We start from the raw sequence: 10,474 nt of genomic DNA, 5'->3' as shown, positions 1-10,474 counted from the left end.
GAACAGTCATAGGCACGGACTCCAGACTATCTAGACCGTGGTTATAGGATAAGACAACGGATCATAAATGGAATGTGGAATGATTGATGCTTTATTATTATTAATTATTATATTCAGAAGATGAACCCTATTCATATGGAAAAGCCATGGAAAAAGCCCACAAGGGCTTCTGACTTGAAATTCAATTTTCCGAAGAATATGGTGGTCATTGGGAAGAGGTAAGAGAAGGTAAAGGAAAATACAGAGTAGAGGTATAGATAACACAGACCTGACTGCAGTTAGTAAAGAGAACCTGTAAAAACTAGAAAACGACCGTGAATTTTACAAAAATGAGAGCTAAAACTAAACGAGTGCGATGAAATAACAGATGGTGGAGGACTGGAAACTACATATCAGTTGGATAGTGCATTCGCAACATCAACATAGAAAATAAATCGTAAGCTAAGGAATAATCAGATCCTGTTTTTTAGATCTGTTGCGTAAGCTCTACTCTTCGCAAAACAAAATGAATAAGATAAAAATGCAGCCGCATTGGTGCAGTTATGCCGCCTTGTGCATCATTTCACAAGATTTATCTAGTGTATGACAATTGACGAAAAGGAAATCAGCTAAACGAAGACGACGGCGATCAGATTAAAAAAAAAAAAAAAAGTAAATGGTTACCATTATTATTCAGAAGATGAACCCTGTTCATATGGAACAAGCCCACAGGAGCCACTCACTAAGAAAATAAAATAAAATTAAGTAAAATAAACAATTATAAAGAGGAAAAAAACATCAACTGGAAGGAGAATTGTTTTAGGGTAGTAATGCAATGCATCTTCGCTCGAATTCCGAAGCGTAAGAAAGAAAGTAACGTCTCAAAAAGTGTTCGAGACTGACGGCAGTATAAAATTAGCCGGTGCATTCCCCAGCAGCCAAGCGGAGTGTTTACATCTTTCATTAGGCAAACAAACAAACGTATTGCACTCAAAGGAAGGAGTTTATGCTTCGTGGCACTGAGGGAATGACCAGGCGCTGACTCAGCGCAAATCCCTTGCCTGCCAAAGGTGCAATCTGCTGCTGCTGCTGCTGGCCAGGCATGTCTGCCAATTTGTCAACTGCCGTGTGACATCATTCCCACAGTCAAAAGCTTCACGTGGGTTGCCCGCCACCTATCCTGACGTATTGCGGAAATGAGTGATGTTCGTTTTCGGATGTGATATTTACAAGTTTTTGTTGATGTCTACAATGTATCATAAGAAATTTTGTTGCCGTAACGACGTTTTAAACAGATCTGCAAAACCCACAACAGAACCTAATGCGCTTTAAGAAAGTAGAGGCATATGCGAGAGTTCGAAGTTGATCCAACAAAATTTTTTTTCGGTGCAATAGATTAAAAATCACATCAAACGTATAATGGTTCTTTGTATTGCTTCCGACTCGTCCATCCTTCTGTAAATGGGTATTCACGTCATCTCCACGGAAAGAAGAAGAAGAAGAAGAAGAAGGGGAGGGGGTTTATTTGCAACGTCGTCCAAAAGCCTTGTTGAAAATCCGTATAATATATACTGAATAATATATAATATCGCAAAACCCTATCTAAACATTAGCAGCCTACAGGAAGAATGAACTTAACCGATCGTCTTGTCAGAAATATGGCTGCAATGCAAGAACAAAATAAATAAAATAAAAAAGCGAGGACACCACTCCCACAAGGAAAAACTTTGGCAGGCGAAGAACGCACCCAGCGTTATGTCAGCCATGCAATGACAGAGCGAGCAGAAACGTGTGTCAGTTTTGCTGACGGTTAAAGAAGACAAATGACGCTTGTTATGACGATGTTAATGGTGTAATGTCTATGATTATGCGGTGGCGAAATTTCAACTGGCCTGAACTTGCGTGATTTACGGCGTCGTTCATTCAAGCAAGTAGAGCTTCCTTGGGCATCGGTTAATGTGACTCATGTCTTGATTATTTTGATCTCTTCTCGTTTCTCTGCTAATAAATGATCTCTTCTTTCTGTATTTGCTGGGCTCCGTTTACTATGAATCAAGGCTGATTATTTTTGTCTCTTTTTGGTTATCTAATAACTGTATTTCTGTATTTCCTATTACCTTCTGTTGATTCTTAGAAATGAACAACGTAATATTCTTTGGAAGTTCGAATTTCAAGTCAGTGGCTCCTATTGTGGGCTTGTTCCATATGAATAGGGTTGATCTTCTGAATAATAATACTAATAACAATTAAGAAGCTGTGTGAATAAAATGAACGTTACTTGGGAATTTTACAGTCTTGGAGTATGTGGAACTAGTTACTAAACAGTTATATGGAACCAGACTCTGGAGGCAAAACAGTAACTAATTTTATAACCAATATATTTACAATCACTTTTAGCTTTATGAAATGTCAGGTAAGCCATGGTATCTCAACTTTAGAATTTACGATCTCAAAAGAATAAGAATTGATCAGTAACATAAAAAACACGTGTAATTCTTATAAAGCACAGCTTGCCAGAGAAATCATAGGCTTAATACATTAATAAGAAGTGAATCAAGCAGACTCACGATCCCAATAAAAATATATGTACATATATACATAGATACATACATTATATATATATTATATATATATATATATATATATATATATATATAGATATATATATATATATATTATATATATATATATATATTATATATATTGAACATGCTTAAAAATCACAGGAGATGCATGTGACTTCATTAAATAAGCAAATACCACAGGAAAATGATAGTCAGAAATCCAAGCGCTTTCGTCTTTACTAAGACAAAGTCAAGGAACTAATGAAATACAATTGGAGAGAAAGTTCTCAGGTACACAACAAGATCAAGAATACCAGATGGTTAATTGTCAAAAGGGTAAAATTTAGATAGATAATCCAGGATTATCGGATATCACACGGTCACAAACTTAAACATAGATTTAACCCTAACCGAAACTACAAAGTATCCGTACAGTCCAAAACATGTAAAAACTGAATATATTAATTTTGTTGTTTATATTTATCTACAACTTTTTTTCATTATGAAGGCATCAAGTTTAAATAAACCAAGACTTAAATTTACAACATTTCCATTATTTGCCTTGATGAAACAAGATTCAATGTTATTCCTTTTAACTGTGTCATTACAAGCGAGCCTTAATCCCATGTAATGACCTAGTTAAAAGGAATATCATTGAATCTTGTTTCATCAAGTCAAATAATGGAAATGTTCTAAATTTAAGTCTTGGTTTACTTAAACTTGATGCCTTCATAATGAAAAAAGTTGTGTATAAATATAAACAACAAAATTATATATTCAGTTTTTACATGTTTTGGGCTGTACGGATACTTTGTAGTTTCGGTTCGGGTTAAATCTATGTTTAGGTTTGTGACCGTGTGATATCCGATAATCCTGGATTATCTCTTTAATTTTTACCCTTTTGACAATTAACCATCTGGTATTCTTGATCTTGTGTATCTGAGAACTTTTTCTCCATTTGTATTTCATTCGTTCCTTGAAAATGTCTTAGTAAAGACGAAAATACTTGGATTTCTGACTATCATATTCTTGTGGTATTCGCTTAAACATTACACACACACACACACACACACACACACACACACAGGACACAGGATATATATATATATATAATATATATATATATATAATATATATATATATATATATATATATATATATATATATATATATAATCCTGTGTGTGTGTGTGTGTGTTACTGAACCACGAAAATTTGGAACGTGTTGAATATATAAATAAAAGCAAAATCCACGAAGGAAAGTGAAACAATATTATAATCTCAAATGATTTCACGTCTAAAATTTTAAAGAATGTTACCGTTAGCAATCAATTGGAGATGAGAGAGAGAGAGAGAGAGAGAGAGAGAGATCCTTATAAATAACTGCAAAAAGACCCCCCAACACACTACTACACATGCGGATCCGATCCGCTGGAGCCTGGCTAATCCCGAAAGAAATCCAGGGGTGGAACTAAATCCCATTGGTTGGAAAATCCGCTTGGGGCCAGATCCCATTTTCAAACCCATCAGCAAATAACTCGGTTAAAGTACAACGATGCTACTCCCCGCCAGTCTGGTCTATACTTCCGGAGAAAGTTCGCCGTGAAATACTACTGTCAGAGAGAGAGAGAGAGAGAGAGAGAGAGAGAGAGAGAGAGAGAGAGAGAGAGAGAGAGAGAGAGAGAGAGAGATATTTGTTTTAACCAATTTATTGCGCACATTGGCGTCAGAAATTTGAGTAGGTACATAGTAACAATAACATTGTTTACATCTATATAGTAATTAAGGTATACCAAAAGAATTCATATGGAATACAAAATAAATGTAGTTGAAGTCGAGCTATATTACAAATGTTCCAATGACATTATAGGTAGTTATACCTATTTTTAGTTAATATCATACACAGTCAATTTGATGAACTGTAATGTTTGTTCAGTATCCACCAAAGTGAGGATGGCGCATGACAATTTCATCAAGCAAATTATTATCTGTCAACAACTGTTTACATGTATCAATTACTGTGAATGTTTGTGGTAACAAATGAGAGAGAGAGAGAGAGAGAGAGAGAGAGAGAGAGAGAGAGAGAGAGAGAGAGAGAGAGAGAGATACGAAGTTCTGTTATTTCTTAACTTAATGGAGTTTAGACACTTACAACCAGACAATTTTTTTTTACACCAAAGTAAAAATGGAGTTTTGACACTTACAATCAGGCAATTTTTTTTTTTACACCAAAGTAAAACAAAAAAACAATACAAACGCGTTCAGGACCACAAACCGCCTCCCTGGATGTGAGGATTCCATCCCCGAAAATATAACCTTTCACCTCAAAATATACTTTTTACATCTGATAAGTCCTTAGTACTTGCTGGTAATCATGTATACATCCAAAAGTTATGGCAAGATTGAGTTATTATTTGACATCTGACCTTGACATCATACTGCATAGTGGCCTCATTAGCGGGGCATGCTAAGGAAAGGCCGAGGTTAAATTCATATTCGACCTTTGCTCGACTCGACTCTGCATATCAATTTAATTAACTGACTGTACTCGCCTAATATGAATGCTATTTCATGTATTCCATAGTTATGGACAAGTTCCAATTTGACATTTGACTGGTTAAGTATGACCTCACTTTGAGTAAATAGAATTTACAATTTAGGCCGAAGGCCAAGCGCTGGGACCTATGAGGTTATTCAGCGCTAAGAGTAAAATTAAGAGTTAAAAGGTTCTAAAAGTGTAACAAGAGGACACCCTCGCAATTGTACTACGAAACAATTGTTAGAGTGGATGGAAAGTAAGATGGAAGAAAGAATGTGAATGGAAGAAGGGTAAAAGGAATGAGGGGCTGCAGCTAAGAGCCAAAGGACGCTGCAAAGAACCTCAAGAAATGTAAACAGTGCACCACACTTATGGTGCCGGACTGCACTAACCCCCTCCGGGGATGACCCCATTTTGTACATGAGCATGATTATTGGATCATGGAAGCTGAATATGAAAAGATGTCTCGTATGCCTCAAAAATTAGAGCCAAGGCTGAATTTGGTATATATGGCCTCGAATAATTCTTATTTGACCTCTGACGATAACGAAAGGTCAAACGTTGTATTTCTGCCACTCAAAATGTGATTAGTTCTTGTTAGCCTAGAAAGCCACCTTCGCTTCAATTTTCGTAATAAAAAACTCGCGCAATCTTCTTAATAAACAAATACAGGCATACGAGCGAACCGGAACAAACACAATAAAATGACATTCAAACTTGAACAATAACGTACTTCCTGGTTGGATTAAAAAATGTTATGCAAATAGAGTATATCAGTGTCAAGAGGCAAAAATATAACTCTATTCACAAATTTACCTTTCCCTAACCACTGCAGAACCTTGGCGCCTGTCAATATGTCTATGCATAATGAGTCACTGAGTCTCACCTAGAAAAAAACTTCAATGTACACACACACACTTGCCAGAAATCGAACGCTACTCTATAAGCACTTTTTCTCTCTTTCTCACTTTCTCCACACACCATTTCAAATTTACCTCTCTCCAAACACCAAACCATTATTTTCTCCGCCACTCGGTTTTATAAGAATGAATCTATAAAGAAAACATCTAATACCGCATGCAAATTTCAAAAGTATTCATTAAGTGAATTAATAAAATCATTAAAAGGTTAATATTTACCACTCATTCATTATCGCGCTATCAGACGGGCGCCAGTCCTTTTAAACTCGAACAATATATAAAATATATATGAGAGAAAAGCATGCTTCAAAGATTCTGTAATGCACTGCTATTTTAATAAAAGGTTTTAATTGCGGTATATCAATTACAACAGGGATTAGTGACAATATTTCATTCGGGTGACATATCAACCACAAATACATATTTGATTTACAAAACATCACGCTCAATTAGAATACAAAAATAACAGTATTTGCGTCCGTCCCGCAAACAAAAATGTAAAACCTCGAACGTTTTCAGGGTAAAATCCGCACCACATGAAAATGATTTCAAAATCATTTTAACCGTGAAATTCATTTCAACACTTCTGGAGTAAAACCTACAGATGAAACGCTGACATAAAAAGTCGCTAAATTTACTGAAAAAAAAAAGGGCGATGCGATTTCCGGAACTGATGCATAAAAGGGAAACGGGCAGACCCACTCATCAAAACTCAATTACGGACACCAGATCCTCAGCAGGTAACACTTTCGGATTTCGCTGAAAACAGCATAACCTCATTTCGGCTCATGTAAAAACAAAACAAGGAGTTACAAGAATTAGCATGTCTCAAAGAGTTGTTAGTCCATCCGAGGAGACATCATGTACTCCATTTATCTGTAGGAGCAGGTTTTACTGTGCATTCAGTGTCCTAATGATTTTGTCTAGCATTCTTTTAAACTCTTCCACACTGTTGCTGTTTACACCTTCTGGTGGAAATTTATTCCATGTGTCACATATCTTGTATGTAAAGAAGTTCCCACAATGGGATGTGTTCGAGAGAGAGAGAGAGAGAGAGAGAGAGAGAGAGAATTAATTTACGCACAAAAGAAAAGAAGACAAGCGTTGTATTCGCCTTGAAGTGGAAAAATAAAACAGCTTGGAGAGAGAGAGAGAGAGAGAGAGAGAGAGAGAGAGAGAGAGAGAGAGAGAGAGAGATTAAATATGCAAAAACGTTAAAATGAATGTTTGTTACCTGCAAGTGCCGAATTAAAGTGTGAAGGCGTTAAAGCCCATTCACACCACTTGAGACGCTCATACTCGTTAACCGCCCGAGCAGCGTCGTTAGTCAGCTCGTCCATCATACTAACACACTTAATTACTCAAAGGTGACGCCCACCCTGCGCAACTTCGAATACACGAGTATCTTGATGCCCCTACTGACTTTTTTTTTTTTTTAATCTCAACCACGAGAACCGTCCTTAGGGTGTCCCTTCAGAGAGAGAGAGAGAGAGAGAGAGAGAGAGAGAGAGAGAGAGAGAGAGAGAGAGAGAGAGAGAGAGGAGGGGGAATATGCTGCTTTTTGTGTCATTATTCAATCATGGTGAATTCATATAAGTATGATATATATATATATATATAGCGTATATATATACCAGACAAAGAATCTACAAATTTTAATCTAGTTAAATAGAAATGCGGCAATCAAATGCAAAAGTAGCGTCTAATCCTAATAATGAATACAACGCAAATGACAAAGTCCGCCTTCTCCACACTGCCTTAAATACCTGTCACCACAAAGGGTCTCTGTTCCAAACCTTTGTTGGCTGCATACCACGTCCCTGGAATTTCTTGAAAGAGAGAAAACTATAAAAGAGCCTTAATGAATGTGTCCGATGGACTAAACATTTCAAAAGAACTCGCCTTCTTACAAAGGGGACGAAAGCAAAGCGTTCACGCCCTTTGATGCTACGGTTTATGAGGGAATAGAAGAAAGAATGTTTTATTTTCCAAATGGAAGAAAAGACGATTTTCTTTTCTTTGTGACATCATTAAATGTTATGTTAAGGTCAGTTTGTCCACTGTGTGTGTGTGTGTGTGTGTGTGTGTGTGTGTGTGTGTGTGTGTGTGTGTGTGTGTGAAGCCACCGTAAGGAGCAAATAAAGAACCAAATATGGCACCACAAAGAATAAGGGAATCATACAAAGCAGCAGACTTCCTCCATATCAGCCCGGGAAGTCGAACCGGAAGTGACATTTCACAAAAAATTTAAAATCCAGAAACTATTAATGTCCCCTCCCCAACCGAGAACTGTGTGTGAGAGAGAGAGAGAGAGAGAGAGAGAGAGAGAGAGAGAGAGAGAGAGAGAGAGACTCGTTATTACACTGATGGCTATGTCGCTTATATCGATTACTCAATACAGCCAGGAATTCATCGTCTATGCTGGAATGCACTGGCGACCGTAGGTTCTCGCCATTATTGATATATATATATATATATATATATATATATATATATATATATATATATATATATATATATATATATATAATATATATCTTTTTTTATCTTTTTTTAAATTAATAACATTTTCTCGGCGTTTCTTTTCGGCATGTAAATAAGCCTTCACGTAACATTATCATTATATCATGGGAATTTTTTTTTCAGCTTCTACCGACCTCCCCGTGTGTGTGTGTGTGTGTGTGTGTGCTGAAAATTCTCGGAAAAAAATCTTTAGCACAAAAAAAAAACTTTAATCTATATGTTTACCGAATTCCTAGAACGGAGACGTCAAGGAATTCAGTTCTATCCCAAAGTTAACTTCCAATGATTAAATTCACTAAAATGGAAGAGAGCTTACCAACCCTCACCTCTCTTTCACTCTATCTCTTTCTAACTCGATCCAGTATAAGTTCCAAAACCTTAGGTCGTTCTTCATAAATAGCTAAACATGAATAAGCGTTCCCCAAATTTCCAAACTATTACACTTTACTTTAATATTAATAATTCCTTAGCTGATGTGATTATCGTTCTACAAAATTCCAAGTCTCCTCTTTCCTCTATCTAGACTCGACCCATAATCACATTAACTACAATGAAGAGAGTTGAGTTCCTGTCCCCTCCCCCGCCCAACACACCAACCCTCTCTCTCTCTCTCTCTCTCTCGTAGTAGCCATCTTGCTTGATGAGACGTTCCCGCGTGAAATCAGATTAATCAACAGATATCACAAGTTTAACATACGACTAGAATTTGAGAAATATCTTGAAGTGTTCGTGAACTATCGGTGATAAGATTAGTGTGAAAATAGTAGGATAAAGCGTCTTCTAAGTTAGTTTATCAAGTGTAATACTGTAAATCAGAACAAGATGGCAGTAAGTTCCAACTGCAGGAAGAGATGGCGTAATTTAGCGTGTTTAGCAGATTCGCAATACGATGAGGTAGCAGGAAGGGAACTGGCATTTCTCATCTATGAAATCAGCAACAGTCCTAACCAAAAAGATACAAAAGCATTCATAGATATATTAGAAGGATATAATCCTTCAAACTGGAAAAAATCTAATGAAAACATCTTGAAAATAATTGAAGAAGTTCCAAATAAAATCCAAGTGGTCAAGAGACTCATAAAGAAAATATACATAAACCAACATATTCCGACAAAGAAAATGAATAAGGTGAATCTTGTGAATATCCTAATTGACGCATTAGGAAAAAGAATGCCAAAGCATGCAAACTGTGTAAGGTTTGGTATAGCATAGTCAATCCACAAAACCTAATCAGAAAATGTGCTGCATGCAAACATTCCGACCCATCCACAGTGTGCTGAGGTAATACAAGATATGAGAAAAGATACAAGAATTTTTTGTTCAACATGTCTATCATGGATAGACAATGTTATTAAATCAAGATTGAATGTACAAATAGTTGAGGATGAAGAAGAAGAGGAAGAGGAAGAAGAAGAAGAAGAAGAAGAAGAAGAAGAAGAAGAAGAAGAGGAAAACGGAAGAGAAGTAAACAAAAATGAAATGACAGAAAAAAATAAGGAAAACAAAGAAACAAGATAAAAGTATGGATGCAGAGATACTCATTGATACTACAATATGAGGCAATAAAGCAGCATACCTACGAAGAAATAAATTACGATATGGCAACAGAAAAGCAAATCCCTCCCGAAGAGGCTCTACCCAGATCTACACAATGAACGGGAAAGAGGAAAAAATAGACAAGAAAGACAAAATCTGCAACCTTTTGAAAAGAGAAGGGGAATTGCAGATTTTGGAGAAAGATGTTATTACAAACATCCTAAGGTATGTCACAACTATGAAATATATGGTAAATGTGCATACCTAGATGGATATGGGGATGATTGCAGAGATCTGCATCCAAAAATATGCAAAAACCTAAAAGAAGGAAAAGGATGTAAGTTCGACAAAAAATGCAAATATATAGCACCCTGTAGCCATGAATCATAATCAAATAAATAACCAACCAAGTAA

This window comes from Macrobrachium nipponense, chromosome 29, assembly GCF_015104395.2.
Source record: "Macrobrachium nipponense isolate FS-2020 chromosome 29, ASM1510439v2, whole genome shotgun sequence".
NCBI classification, from domain to species: Eukaryota; Metazoa; Arthropoda; class Malacostraca; order Decapoda; family Palaemonidae; genus Macrobrachium; species Macrobrachium nipponense.
The sequence above is the reverse complement of the archived record's forward strand: the minus strand, read 5'-3'. Positions refer to the sequence as shown.